The sequence below is a fragment of the Pyrus communis genome, chromosome 14 (assembly GCF_963583255.1).
Source record: "Pyrus communis chromosome 14, drPyrComm1.1, whole genome shotgun sequence".
Classification (NCBI taxonomy): domain Eukaryota; kingdom Viridiplantae; phylum Streptophyta; class Magnoliopsida; order Rosales; family Rosaceae; genus Pyrus; species Pyrus communis.
In genome coordinates this window covers 21442924-21458787 of record NC_084816.1, presented here as the reverse complement: position 1 = coordinate 21458787, position 15864 = coordinate 21442924, and the positions used below count along the sequence as shown (strand labels likewise).

General features: G+C 40.2%; 2 pseudogenes; one reads left to right on the top strand and one right to left on the bottom strand.

Moving 5' to 3' along the window:
- The first annotated feature begins 4800 nt into the window (after positions 1–4800).
- Positions 4801–6252, top strand: LOC137714571 (uncharacterized; annotated as a pseudogene).
- A 233-nt stretch (positions 6253–6485) lies between these two features.
- On the bottom strand, positions 6486–11094 carry LOC137714569 (uncharacterized; annotated as a pseudogene).
- Positions 11095–15864: the final 4770 nt, after the last annotated feature.

The window sequence follows — 15864 nt, the reverse complement described above, 5'->3', positions numbered from 1 at the left end:
TCACTTGTATTTTTATTAAGAATTGGTCTAAAAAATATTTTCACTAAAAGTGCTTTCCGTCGTTTTAAAAGTATTTTCAAATGAGCCATATACGGTTTATGCCATGGTATGAAAAAACTTCCACTCTGAACTACAGAGTTGCCGATATCTCATCAGGATGGATCATGTGCTGCAGTTACTATACAAAAATGGAACAAGTTCGAGGATGGATCAGGCAGCAATGGCCGAAGCCCTTTATTTAATCCTTTGCGAAAAGTGTTAGACAAATAAGGAATATGGTTGGAGTCCTTGTGTAATTGTATATAATATTATTATTGGAAGAATAAGCCGTCCTACAGCCGTCAAGCCGTCCTACAGCCGTCCTACCTTGTCCTACCTACACACTAGCCGTCCTACAGCCGTCCTACAGCCGTCAAGCCGTTCTACAGCCGTCCTACCTTGTCCTACCTACACACTAGGACGGCTACCTTGTCCTACCTACACATTTGTATCATGTATATATATCCTTGTAATCTTGTAGAGAAAAATTAATGAAAAAAAGCATTCTCTTCCATATTTTCCACAAAGCATTCTCTTCCATATTTTCTACATGGTATACAAAGCAGGTTTATAACCCTAGCCCTAATTTTTTTTTTTCGGCAGCTTTCTCTGCCATTCCCATGGCTGTTCGTGGCCCGTCCCGTCCCTCCTCTGCTCGTCCTCCCCTCCACTGCACCTACTGCAATTTTGATTATCATACCCAAGACACCTGCCATAAACTTCATGGCTATCCCGTTGGCCATCCCCTCCATGGCCAACCGTGGCGACCACCGCGCCGTGCCACTGCTTCCAGTTCTTCCCGCAGCCATGCACCTTCCAGTCCTCCCCGGCAGCCACGGTTTTCTGCTTCCCGGCCCCATAATTTCACCCAGGCCCATCACGTGCAAGGCACCCAGGCCCCCGCCTCCTCTTCTACTCCAGCGACCCACCAAGTGCACGAGGCCCAGCCCACTTTGCATGACTTGCAGCTTGCCATGCCTGACCTCTCTGCCGAGCAGCACTCCCGTGTTCTAGCTGCTCTATGTGACACCACCACCCCTCTTCAGGCCAATGCCGTTCTCACTACTAATTTTGCCCAAGGTTTGTTACCTGTCACCTCTCGTCATGGTCAATGGATTCTTGACAGTGGTGCTACGGATCATATTACTTCTTCCGCTTCATGTTTGGTTAATCGTTTTCCTTCACATTTGCCGCCTGTTTCTTTGCCTAGTGGTGCTTCCGCTCCCATTACTTTTACCAGCACTCTTCCTTTAAATTCATCAGTTACTTTGAAGGATGTTTTATGTGTCCCTAATTTCCGAGTGGACCTTTTATCGGTTGGTAAACTTACAGATGGATTATCGTGTTCCATAACCTTCTTTCCTTCTTGGTGTGTTTTGCAGGACTTGGTTTCGAAGGCGATGATTGGTGTAGGTAAGCGACGTGGCGATCTGTATTACCTTGTGGCCCTTACCTCTTCTCTCCCCACCCGTCAACCTCTCTGCAACATCATTACCATCCCCTCCTCCCTTTGGCATAGGCGTCTTGGTCACCCCTCCTCCACTCGTTTGCAAGCTTTAGCATCTAGCTCTCTTAATTGTACTTTTGATTCTAGTCATATTTGTGATGTTTGTCCGTTGGCAAAACAAACTCGTCAACCTTTTCTTTTGAGTTCAATTTCATCAACTTTCCCTTTTGCTTTAATTCATTGTGATATTTGGGGCTCGAATCGTCAATCTTCTTTTTTTGGTGCTCATTATTTCTTAATCATTGTGGATGATTTTTCTCGCTTTACGTGGGTCTTCCTCATGAAACATAAATCCGACACTCAACAATTAATTAAGGATTTTTTTCCTTATGTCACTACCCAATTCCGCACTACCATCCAATGCATTCGTACTGACAATGGTGGTGAATTTTTATCTCTTCGTAGTTTTTTCTCTGATCATGGGGTGCTTTTACAAATTTCTTGTGTTTATACCCCCCAACAAAATGACGTTGTTGAAAGAAAACATCGTCATCTTCTTGAAACCGCTCGCGCCCTTCGTTTTCAATCCCATCTTCCTATCAAGTTTTGGGGGGAATGTGTTCTTACCGCTACTTATCTCATCAATCGTCTCCCTACCCGTCTTCTCCATCATAAATCCCCATTTGAGGTTCTCTTTTCGAAAACCCCATCTTATGACCACTTCCGCGTCTTTGGTTGTCTGGCATATGCCACCTCTGTCACTCCCACCACCAAATTTTCCCCTCGGGCTCATCGTTGCATTTTTCTCGGTTATCCTCATGGACAAAAGGCCTATACCCTTTACGATCTCGACAATCACCGCATTTTCACTAGTCGAGACGTCATCTTTCACGAAACTATTTTCCTTTATGTCGTTTCTCACCCTCCTATCCCATCCTCTTCGCCTACCCTACCCATCCCACCCCCTTTGGACTTTACATATAACCCACCACCTTCCTCCCCTTCCACGCCTCCCACAGATTCCCTTGCTGCCCCATTACCCGTTCCTCCCCATGCCCCTGCCCTCTCGGCATCCCCTCCTTCCCCCCGCCCCCCGCTACTTCCTTACCTTTCACCCTTTTACCCACGGACATCCCTACCCCCCCCACTACCTACTAATCCTCCCCTTCCCCGCACCTCTTCCCGTGCCCATAAACCTCCATCCTATTTAAAAGACTACGTTTGCTCGCAGGTGATTCTGCCATCCCACCCATCTTCTACTTCGCAACCCGGTTCTACACAAGGTACGCGATATCCACTTTGTAATTTTCTCTCTTATCACCGTTACTCTCCCAGGCATTTTTCTTACATTAACTCTGTCAGTCGGAATGTGGAGCCTTCCTCCTTTGTCGAGGCTGCCACTGACCCCAATTGGCAACGTGCTATGACTGAGGAGCTTCAAGCTTTACATCCTAATGGTACTTGGACTTTAACTTCCTTGCCCCCTGGCAAAATTCCCATTGGTTGTAAGTGGGTGTACAAACTCAAGCACAATTCCGACGGCTCTATTGACCGCTACAAAGCTCGTTTGGTTGCTAAAGGCTTCACTCAGGCTGAAGGTATTGATTATCATGACACTTTTTCTCCTACTTCTAAGATGATTACGGTGCGTTGTCTTCTTGCTCTTGCTGCTAGTCAGTCTTGGTCTCTTCATCAGCTTGATGTTAATAATGCTTTCTTACATGGTGACTTACATGAAGAAATCTATATGTCTCCTCCTCCTGGTCTTCGGCGACAGGGGGAGAATCTTGTGTGTCGCCTTCACAAGTCACTTTATGGTCTTAAGCAGGCTTCTCGCCAATGGTTTGCCAAATTCACTAGTGCCATCATTTCTGCCGGTTTTCAACAATCCAAAGCTGACTATTCATTGTTCACTAAAAAGTCTGGTATTTCTTTCACAGCTTTGCTCATTTATGTGGATGATATTGTGATTACAGGCAATGATGCTAGTGCCATTAATTCTCTGAAATCTTTTCTCCATGATCATTTTCGGATAAAAGACCTTGGTGATTTAAAATATTTTTTGGGTATTGAGGTTTCTCGTTCCAAACAAGGGATTTATATTTCTCAACGCAAGTATGCATTAGAGATTCTCAAGGACTATGGTTTTTTGGGAGCACGACCCATTGCTTTTCCTATGGATGACACAAAATTATCTGATAAAGGAGAACTTCTCAAGGATCCTGAAAAGTATCGACGATTAGTAGGTCAGTTAATATATCTCACTATCACTCGGCCGAATATCACCTATTCTGTGCATGTTCTAAGCCGTTTTATGCACGAGCCAAGGATATCTCATATGGATGCTGCGCTTCGTATTGTTCGTTATTTGAAGGTTACTCCAGGTCAAGGTTTATTATTTCGTTCTGACAACCAGACCAAGTTAACTGCGTTTTGTGATTCTGATTGGGCAGGTTGCCCTATCACTCGCCGTTCGACTACTGGGTATTGTGTATTCTTGGGCGGTTCTTTGATTTCTTGGCTGACGAAACGACAGAAAACCGTTTCGCTCTCTTCAGCAGATGCGGAATATAGGGCCATGGCAGGTGCTTGAGATAGTTTGGCTTCGTTTTTTGTTGAAGGATTTGAACATTCCTTTGGATGGTCCTTCCATTTTATTTTGTGATAATCAAGCAGCGTTACATATAGCTGCCAATCCTGTTTTTCATGAACGAACTCGTCACATTGAGATGGATTGTCACTTTATACGAGATAAGATTGTAGATGGCACAATAGAGACCAAGCATGTGGGTACGGCACAACAGTTGGCAGACTTGTTTACCAAACCTCTTGGGAAAGAAAAGTTTTCGGGTATGTTACGCAAGTTGGGAGTTCTTGACATCCACTCTCCAACTTGAGGGGGAGTGTTAGACAAATAAGGAATATGGTTGGAGTCCTTGTGTAATTGTATATAATATTATTATTGGAAGAATAAGCCGTCCTACAGCCGTCCTACCTTGTCCTACCTACACACTAGGACAGCTACCTTGTCCTCTACAGCCGTCCTACCTTGTCCTACCTACACACTAGGACGGCTACCTTGTCCTATCTACACATTTGTATCATGTATATATATCCTTGTAATCTTGTAGAGAAAAATTAATGAGAAAAAGCATTCTCTTCCATATTTTCCACGAAGCATTCTCTTCCATATTTTCTACAAAAAGTCATCGAACAACTTGCACTACCAACTTAATATAATATCAATCAAACCATATTCTTCAACAACAAAAAATGTGAAACAAACCAAAACTTTCTTTGAGAGATTCTTAGAAATGGGATTGAAGCACCAAGCTCCCAAACCTTCCTCCAAATTTTTCTCTTTCAGATATTCAACAATTTTCCCATTGATCCTACTCTTCACATCCTTCTTCGTCTTCCTTGCATCCCCTAGGAACGTTCAAGAACCGTTTTTTCGGGCCCATTTTCCCCAATTCAATGATGATCTTAGAGATGCTAAGTTCTCTTGGAACCAGCTTTGTTTTGGACCGACATACGAAAAGCTCAAGCTCGCCGTCTTCTCCAAGATGTGGCCTGTTGGCCCGGCTCCAGGCAGCATGGAGCGCCATGCTTCGACTTTGTACCATGAGCTTGCTGCCAGGGCCACAAGATTCATGTCTTCACCGTGCCTTCTGACAGAAGGGCAGGCACGGTGGAACATACATGAAGGTAACCTTCATTTGTATTTTGCATCCAATAATCATGGTTCTGTTAACATCTCTTGAGCATTTGAAATTTTCAATAAAGCCAATGCAAATACGGCGTTTGATTATGTGCACACCGAGAGCGTTTCGCTGGTGTACTGGCGTGCGAAAATGGTTACGAACGTGACTGTCACTTGGCATGGGATATGGTACGAAATTATGCACTCCAAGTTGCTGCAAGAGCTTCTTTTGATTCCGAAAGGGTGGCAGCTGGCAGACCCGACAGCAGAGCTTCACGAAGCAATGCCAAGGCTCGTAGAGGAAATTCGATTCTTTAGAAGCTACACCCAGCACATATGCATAAGCAGTAGTGTCGGTGAGGTTCTAATGAACATCTATTAACTCCCCCAGAGAAATGTACAGGTCATACTCAACGGCGTTGACGAAACAGAATTTACCCAGGACCAAGAAGCGGGTGTAAGGTTCCGCGATGCGAGCATTGTGATGGGAGTTGCAGGGCGGTTGGTGAGGGACAAAGGGCATCCGCTTCTCTATGAGGCCTTTTCTTCGATTGTGAGGCGCCACCCCAGTGTTTTTTTACTTGTAGCAGGGGCAGGTCCTTGGAGAAGAAGGTACGCCGAATTAGGCCCAAATGTGAAGATTTTAGGAGCATTGGAGCCTTTGGAGTTGTCTCAATTTCACACTGCGCTCGATGTGTTTGTGAATCCAACATTGAGACCTCAAGGGCTTGATCTTACATTGATCGAAGCAATGCATACTGGGAAACCAGTTTTAACACTGAATTATCCAAGCATTGTTGGGACTGTGGTTGTAGATGAAGAATTCGGATACACATTTTCGCCCAATGTCAAGTCTTTCATAGAGGCATTGGAGTTGGCGATTAGACACGGATCTAGTGTGCTGAAGAGGAAAGGCCTGGCTTGCAAGAAATATGTGGTTTCGATGTTCACTGCAACGAAAATGGCATCAGCATACGAACGCTTCTTTCTCTGCATGAAGAACGAAAAGTATTGCCAGTACACTCTTTCCATCGATTGTCAGAAGTTTTTGGGAGTTCAGTAGTTGAAGCAACATTTGGACCATATATGAGTACTTACACACTTTTGAATCTTATATTTACTTACATATATGATGTATTTTACCCAGAAAATAATATTCTGCATTAGTTTTCTTGTACGTTTTCCATACCGGTACTAATTGTAACAGCTTCCTTCACAGTTATAAACTTAATTTCTGGTTGAAAACGGGTAAATCGAAGGGCCATAAAAGTGTGTCTCTCAATCCTGAAGAATTTCCTAGTTGGCTTTGGTCGCTGTTGCGGTGAGGCCAAATCCAAAGGGGAAGAGAGGGTCATAATGTGCATCTCCAACATTCATAGGTAATTGATCAACGCTTTTGAACCAAGTCCGAGGAAGCTTGCCAGTGAAACCATAGTCACCAAACAAAACATCAGCAACCCCTTGGCCTTCTGTTCCTGGAAGCCAAGCTGCAACAAGAGCATTGATCATCGGAACATAGGGTTGGATCTCAACAGGACAGTCAGAGATGACGTAACAACACATTTCACAGCCCTGCAAACATTTGTGGTGGTGCTCGGGCGAGGACCAGCTATTGTCGAATCTAAGCTGTCACCATAGTTCTCTGCATACGGTGTTCTCCTACCAGCATGCGAAAATTCATTAGGTTCCACAAAGTCAGAGTCAGGAATTTTCGTTGTAAACTACTGCGGTTGTAGGATCCACTGTGTTCTTTATGGCACTAATAATTGTGCTACCTGCTGAAGAAAAATAAGTATCATTAGAGCTTCTTTTTTTGGTCGGAAAGTTTCATATAGCGCTTAATAGGTAGATATTTTGGTCCTGACAGATAGTTTCAAACAACAGAAAGAGAAGGCTCTCAATTTACCTTCTGTGAGATTATTGCCGCTTGCTCCCTGCCGCTCGATGGTCCACCCGCCACACTGATATCCAAGTTTATCTGCATGAGTGCCGACTTCTGTGAGATCACTACGGATTCTCCATTCTTTAGCAGCACTAGCAATCTCCTCACAGCTTCCTGAATCAAATTTTCTATGTTCCTGTGAACATAGTAACACGAAAAAATCATGTTGAATTATAACAATACAACATTCCCTAGATGATAAATAGAATTTATTAAGGAAATCCTTTCTGGAGTTAAAATTCAAAACAAAACAAAAGGACAATTGGAGACTTGGAGTGAGATCAGATCACCGGCAGCAGGTTGTGGCACGGTGAATTCAGATTTTCAAAATAACAATAGTACTAGGGATTGTCATATCTTTGAGTGCTCAAACGATCATAGAGTTGGCCAACTCGTAACTACACACAACCATGTCATCTGCTACATCATTTGGCGACTAAGATTTGAGACATGTTTTGGCAACTCTAGCGTTATTTCTGGCAAAAAGAAAACTCCTAAGTTGGCTAATGATGTTGGGGATCTGGTCCTCCAGATGCAGGTCTCTTTACGTCACCAAGAAGAAACCTTCAACGAAAAAACTCATTTTTCGGTACATGGAACCCAAATTTACAAAAACATATATTGCTATCAGTTTTATTGGGAAGAGTTGCGAACACGAGAGAAAGACACCCCTCTGAGCTCACAACGAGCATCGAAGGAATGATCATGAATGGTAGCAACAAGCAGCTTGCCCTCAGAAAACTAGGCATGCTGATCAGTGAAAGGCTTAAAATCGTATGACGACGACTGTCAAAGTAGCTTTGAGCATAATATATATGGTAGCAACAAGCAGCTTGCCCTGAGAAAACTAGGCTTGCTGATCAGTGAAAGGCTTAAAATCGTATGACAACTACTGTCAAAGAAGCTTGGAGCCTAATATATATGGGAGCAACAAGCAGCTTGCCCTGAGAAAACTAGGCATGCTGATCAGTGAAAGGCTTAAAATCGTATGACAACTACTGTCAAAGTAGCTTTGAGCATATACATACACACACACACACACACACACACACACACACACATATATATATATATATATATATATATATTGAAGCACAGAGAAAGTGGGAGAATCTTTCTTTGAGGTCTTTGATTAAATATAAATTGCTCTCATATCATGCGTAATAGAATACTACAAGAAATGGCTGTCCTGTCTGATATGAAGTTACATAAATACAATTTGTTAAGTCACTCCAAATCACACAGATCTGTGTCTCTCCTCTCACTGACTGTCATCACTTCGTTTTTTCGTCACATCTACCCATTCCCTTTATCTCTTAGGTCACCACAAGAATGACCCCAGACGAAACACAAAGACATAAAAGCCTTTCGGCTTTTCGCACGTCCAAATAGCAGGAAGCAAATGGATCTCACTGACACTGCATTTTACGGAATATCGTTCGAGGGGCGATGCCCTTTCCCCGGCCTATGTAGTCTATGGTTCTGGATGTTCTAATTAACTGACCCAGCACAAGCGAAGAGAGATACGAACATAAACCCTCGTAGAATAAGTTTTCCGGAATTCATCAGAGTTTGAGAGAAACCCAAAAGGAAGCAGCCACGACTTAAATAGGCCGTGTTATAAAACTTTTGAACAACTTAAGAGGCTTAGGAAAAAAAAAAAAAAAAAAAAGTAAGTGACATTAATCGAACGACAAACGAAAAGTTCGATTTTTATTACAGAAATTAAATGCAGTTTTGGTAGCTTAAACGACATCGGATGACTAAAATTCATCTTATATCACGGAACAAACGTGAGTTTGAACGGCGGTGTCATTCCCTCTCCACAAAAGGTGAGCTCAAACCAGAGCTCGAACGCCATACCTACGAATTCTCAATGCGTCATTTTATCTTCTGACGGTCTATTTCCTCTTCAATCCACTTAGCCATTGTTTTAAATCATTAACTATGGTAAGGCTGCTTCGCATATTGCTTATCTTAGTGTACGTATAGATTCTTAGGTCTTGCTTAAGTATGTTAGTGCTTCTACACACATATCCAATGTGTCATGTGAATAAAATTCACACCTATTTTCTATAATCCAATTGCATATTAATATTTTTGTTCCTAGATGAATCTTTTCCTCTGTAATTGTTGTGTCTTTTTAATGAAGTTCTCTTTAACAAAAATAAACAAATTAAAAATACAAAGAGCAAACTGTTATAAAATAAAAATAAAAATAAAAATAAAAGTTCTTCAAATAGTTGTGGAACTATTGAAGTCATGGCAAATAAGATATAAAAGGGTGACACAAGAAGGCAGAAAAGGTCAAAGAACACATCATTTCAGGAGTTCAGATAATCACGTTTTGTCTGGAAAGATAAAGCTAGTCATTAAGGTACAACTTGGATATGACAATCAAGGGACTCGTGCATGAATATTGGATAAGTACTAGAGCACCACGCATGAATGATACACCAAAAAATCAATCATTTCTTCTTGTTTAATTTTAGCTTATAAGTTAATATGATTCATCATCTCTTTCCATTTTTATAGTTAAGGTGCTTATCGATTCATATTTTAAGTTTCTAGTTACCCATTAAATGACTTCCATCAATGCCAATCTCTACTTTGTTTTTTCATCCTTGAAATGATTTTTACAAGTTTTAGGCAATAATTCACGAGAGGATATATAATCCAAATTATTATGAACACAGTTTTTTGGCTAGTTGACTTAACCCCCATATGCATGTAAATTTATTATTCTTACTATAGGTTTGACTATTTTTTTCTCATTACAAGCAATATGATTAATTTAAGCTATACTAAGAAGGAAAAAATGGTTTGAACGTCATACATAGTGCGTTGATAGAAAGACTCTATCCATCAATGCAATCTACTACTCAATTTCAGGAATCATCTATTACGATAAAAAAAAAAAGGGGGCTTAATTCACGACACACCTTATAATTGGATATGTGAGTGTGCATAAGTGTTTGACGTCATTAAACTAACAAATTTTTTTTTTATCAAAAGTGAACGGTATGAATGACATTGATGTGTTGTAGTAAGATTTAAGGACGACATTAATTGATCATCAACTTGAGGACTAAAATAATAATTTTATGTAAATTTAAAGATTTTTTGTGATGAAAATCCAAATATAATTAGGATATATGTCAACTTGCTCTATTGACAGTTTAAATTAAATGAGTCCAAACAGCCTTAATTTATAGGGAGGTGGATTGTCTACCCTCCCATTTTCATACTTTTCTCATACTTTCCTGTGATGTGTGATCACGGTTAAGCCATGTCAATATTTTATATTAGTTTTTTATAGAAATAATAAAACAAAAAGTAATAAGAATATAGAATATTGACGTGGCTTAATCGTAATCACACAAACAAGAGAACATGAAAAAAGTATGGAAATAAAAGAGCAGACAATCCACCTCCAAATTATAGGAGTGTTAAGCCACCCACTTAAAAGTGAAAATATTATTAACAACTTTGTCCGAGAATGGCTGTAAGGACCTAAACAATAACAAACAATATTTTGCCACGTAAGCATTGGTTTTTCCCATTAAAAACCAAAATAGAAGAAAAGAAAAACAATAAAATTTCAGAAACCCCCCCACCCCTCATTGCCACTGTTACAACCCCGACAAGTCCACACCCACACGCCTCCCTTCCGACGGCGTCGATATCGGCTCCAATCTCTTTAACTCTTCCCTTTTCCCCTTCTCTCATGACAGTGTACAACCTCGATCCAATTCCGACAATGAAAGAGAATGTGTACAGTGAAGGAAGATGGGTGAACCTGTGGAGGTGGGCAGTTTCGAGGCTATATGCTGCCAAGGTTGGATGGAGGGTAGCCTGGTTGTTAGTGCGTCTGCTGTATTGCTGGTCGTGGTGCAGGTGGGATTTGGAGGTCTGCTGTTTCGATGCTTTGGAATTTGGGATGGTTAATTGATTTTTTATCATTTGTTTTGTTACAGATAATGCAAATATATATCCTATTATATTATAAATAAAATGTAAAAGAATATAGAGATAAAATAAAAAAAAACTAACGAAAATTTCAAAAAAAATTTCATTTTTAATGAAAAGCTATTTTTAAAGTTATAGTAAATAGTACCTGTTGACCCTAATAATTACAAAACCTACGTGGCGCGCAGGCCGAGTAACTAGTAAGCTAACTACGTCCTTCGGTTGAATGCGGGGCGTGCCAACTCGTCGGCCGAGCTCGGCCGAGGAGTAAAATTTGTTGATGTCGCTTGGAACGCGTCGTTGACTTCTGTATCTTGCGATTGCGACCGAGGAAGGAACGCTCTCGGTCTCTGAGTTCTACAGCCTGAAGACAAGGCTGCTAATTCTGCGGAGTTCAATAATCGTCGGAGCCTGATTCGGTCACCGTGATTATATTCGTGAGAGTATAAGCACGTCGAATCGAGACCAAGGTGTATGGGCACAGGTACTCGAACGTGATGTATGTCTTGATGGTAAACGTAGTTCGGCCGTCGGAATGCCGAACCCTGAAACCTACTTGCGAGTATCCAATCATAAAACCACTCGGCGTCCTGTACGCCGAGCAATGTGATTCGTAACACCTAACTATGCCGAGAAAGTTTAGCAAGGTGACCTCTGCCAACAAAGGTTCGAAAACCTTTCTCGACCGAGACTTGGATAGATAATCGGTCGACCTCGACGCAGTGCTGTTTATCCAAACTGAAGGTGCTTCTCGGTCGGCTGATTCTGCGGCAGCAGTGCTGTTTATCCAAACTGAAGGTGCTCGCCGGGCGCTTCCACAGTGCTGTTTATCCAAACTGAAGGTGTGTCGGCAGGAAAAGAAAAGGAAAAAATCTCAAGGTGTTTGAGAGGTTTTGCGCAGGGCAATTGTATGCTGATTGTGAAGGTCCTCTCTATGGTGTTCGCGGCCTTGTATTTATAGAAGCAGATGTGTGGTGCGGCTTCACTTGTGTAGAATTTGATTTTAATTCAAACTCAACAGCTAGAGTCTAGGTCAAAGACTTCTCAAGGTAAGCAACAACCTATCTTTTAGATATCATTTATCTTTAAACGATCCGCTGGATATAGCCAATATTAGGCTTAGATAATCCAATATATATTAAGAGATAATATTATGATTAAAACCACAATATTATTCCTTAATAATAATTGAAAATTATCTCAACCACTTTATCATCCAACGGTCTAGAACTTTACTCATCTAACGACCTTGATTGTATGGGCCGATAGCGTAAATTTAGGTCCAAACAGTACCAGATAAATGTATAAATATGGTTTTTTGTTAAAAATGAACGGTATCGGAAGCGTTTCATTAAACCTCCCTAAAATAAAAGGTTGTATAAGGAATAAGGGTCGGTGGAAGCAGAGAGTTTATCTTTTTTAGTTTTTTTTTTTATGGTGTGTGGGAAAATAAATGGGGTGGGCATAGCACCCCTCTAATTTTATTAGTTTTCCTCCCACTTTTTTAACTTTTATCTACCCCATGAAAATGAATGGATATCCATGTTAGATTAGATTCCCTAAGTTTCAATATTCTAATTTGGAGAAAAAAATATATTAAGTGACTAAATTAAAAGTTTGTGCATCTCATGCAAACAAGAAATGACTCAACTTCATTGGTGTTGATGGATAAGAGTTTTAGGTACGAAATTTAGGAGTTATAAAAGGTTTGAAAGTAGCCAATGACTGTTACACCACTTTGTCAAAAGGAGTGTTGTGTTGACATTTCATGAATGATAATTGTTGAATCATAGTACACAACAAAATCGAGGGTAAAAAAGTAGTACACAAATCATCCTCCTTGCAGGATTTCCTAATGACACGTCAGTTGTGGTGGCCGTCAGGTCCACCGGGGCTAACTCTCTTGGAATCCCTTAATTGACTTCCGGCAGCGGCAGCTTGTCGTGCAATGCTAGCCTTCAAGACCTGTTTGGAAACCTGCATCAATGTGCGCTCTCTGGTAATCTTGTTTAATAATGGAAGAGGAGGAGAACGAGACTCGGAGTTGGAAATTGTAAGCAACACCAGGAAAAGGCAGAAGGAGAATTTGAGGTTTGCACTAGCAGCCATTGTGGAGGCAATGTGTCTTAAAAATTGCTCAATGTATAGACATTTGAGATCCTGTGAGCCGGGAAGGATTGCACATATAGATTCTTATATATATAGGCCTCCAATATCGCCTTCACATTTTAATAATATTGCAAGCACTGATAAATGAGTCAAAAACTTATATTTTAGTGCCTGCATTCCACTACCAAAGAAAGACAAAATCATTTACAAACTGACATTTGTTTTGTTTGCTGGTATCCATTGCACAAGTGAGATTTTGTGCGAAGTGCTAATTGTCTTCAATTATGCCTTTAATAACCTAACGAAATGTGGAATTGAATGTGGAGGATTAGTATGCTTTAAGTAATTACTAATTAGGTTATACAAATTGATTTCCTAGAAATATGTTATATAACCTACACTTTAAAAAGTCATTCTTATCTCTGCTTGTGTGTAAATATAATGAAAAAACTTTAGTGTCAGATGACCTTTTTAAAGCCAATAACAATCCATGCATTTTTCAACCATGTCTCAATTTTCTCATTATCCGTTCTCGGTTTTCATTCACTTGTATAAATATAGGGCTTGGTTTTTGATGAATTCTTTAAAATTATTTAACTTCAGGATGGAACCTTTCAACAGACTGAAATTTAAAATTCATTCATCAGTTCATTTAAAGGTTAGCAGCACGTATGTATGCCGAGTTTGCCTCCCAGTTTCTAAGTAGATAAAATATTGCAATGTGTCAACTAACTAGCTAGCTAGATATTAGTCATTCACACGACAGGAAAATATAATACTAATTGGTATTGTTATTCATTCATGAATGCCATGTCTAGTTTTCACCTTTAAGAAGTTGGTGCCGAGTCATTTGAGATTTGGCCTCACGCAGCATGCATGAGTTTTATGGGCAAAGCCTCAGAAGATGTCAAACTTTGGAAATATACAAGATAAATTTGGTTCAACTTTTACTCTCATTTTTTTTCGTACCCAAGTTGAAATATTTGTCTCTTTGGTAGCTAGCGAGGAAAGTTGAAATACTTTTTGGGGGTACGTAATAACTTTGGGTTAAAATTTGCCTGTTTTCGATCTGTACACACAACTCCAAATCAAGTGTTACCCACTTTTTCACTTTGCTTTTTCTTTCTGCTTGTTAATTCTTTTGTTGTCTTGTCCTAGGTGTGTGCTTCAATCAGATTGAGCTTCAAAGATTTGGAATCCCGGTTAACATTGCAAAAAGATCTCTCAAGAGCTTCTCCCTTCGGATGCTTTGCTATTGTCTAAGGGTAGGGACACCATTGATTTAAACATATTTTGTAAATCATATGACATAGTTGTTGATTATTGAATTCTTACTTAAATGTTATAAATGTTGATTAACATGCTTACACTACCAAAAAAAGAAAAGAAAAAAAAACACATTGGCAGACGAAAAAAAATTAGGGTCAAACTGTTTTACGTCACCATATACTTTAGCCGACAGAAGTTCGTCCGAAAAGATTGGTAGTGCAAAATCGGTCACTCAAATATTTTCTCGATGAAAACACATATTCGTCGAGCGAAACAGGGTTTGCTCGACGAACAGAGTCGTCGGGTAAATATGCGTTGACTGACTTGACCCGATGAATATTTCTTGCCCAACTACCAGGTTTTGCCGCCCCACATCAAATTAAATAATTTTCAAATATTGAGCTGACAAAAATGTCGTTGGGCCAACTGTCTAAAACCAAAATTAAAATATAATTTAATGTTTGCTCGACAAAAATATTAGTCGGGCTAATTTTTTTTATTTTTTTAAATTTGTTATTATAACAATATTTGCAATAATTAATTAATTAATTAAATTGTGACTATATTAATTTTAAAATCTATAATTAATGAAAGCTTTAAAAAAATATTTAATTACATTAAAAATCATGTTAAAAAATTAAACTAATAAACCTAAACTACTCGGGTGGGTGCTCAGGTGGCTAGGGAATGGCGCTTGAAGGTTGGTCAAGGGCTCGAGAATGCGAATGCCAGAAGCTGACATTGCTTGGGCTATCCCAGCATTATATAGGCACACTGTTTCTTGATATGAGCATATTTATACGACTTAGTTAGCTTGTTTTCTTGCATTTAATTAGCTAAACTATGTTAATTATAGTATTTAAAGTTATTTTCGTGCAATTTCAGGTTTTATTGTCAAAGTATGCAAAAAGAAGCAATTTGGAGCATTCTAGAGCATTTTTGGGCCAAGATTGGATAGTGCAAGCATGGAGGCATGAGGATGGACGAATTTGAAAGGCTTGAATTCAGTTAGGGAGCTGCAAGGGGGCCTAAAAACCTGATTTCTAGAAGGCTACATTAGTGCCACATGCACTCCCATCCTTTAATCCATTACAGCCACATGCACTTCCCCCTTTACCATTGCAGCCACATGCCAACCTAGCTGTCACCCACATGCTATCCCATCATCATTCCCTCTTTAATCCATTCAGCCACATGCTTTCCCATTTGATTATTCAGCCACATATTCTCCCATTCTCCCTATAAAACCATGCACTCCCTCAACACAAGATCCATCTCTCATACACAACCATTCACGTCAGAAATTCATTCCCTCTCTCTAACACAGCCATACTTCACCATTTGTCATATTTTCTGCCCAAAAACACTCCTTGCCTTCCCCTACAT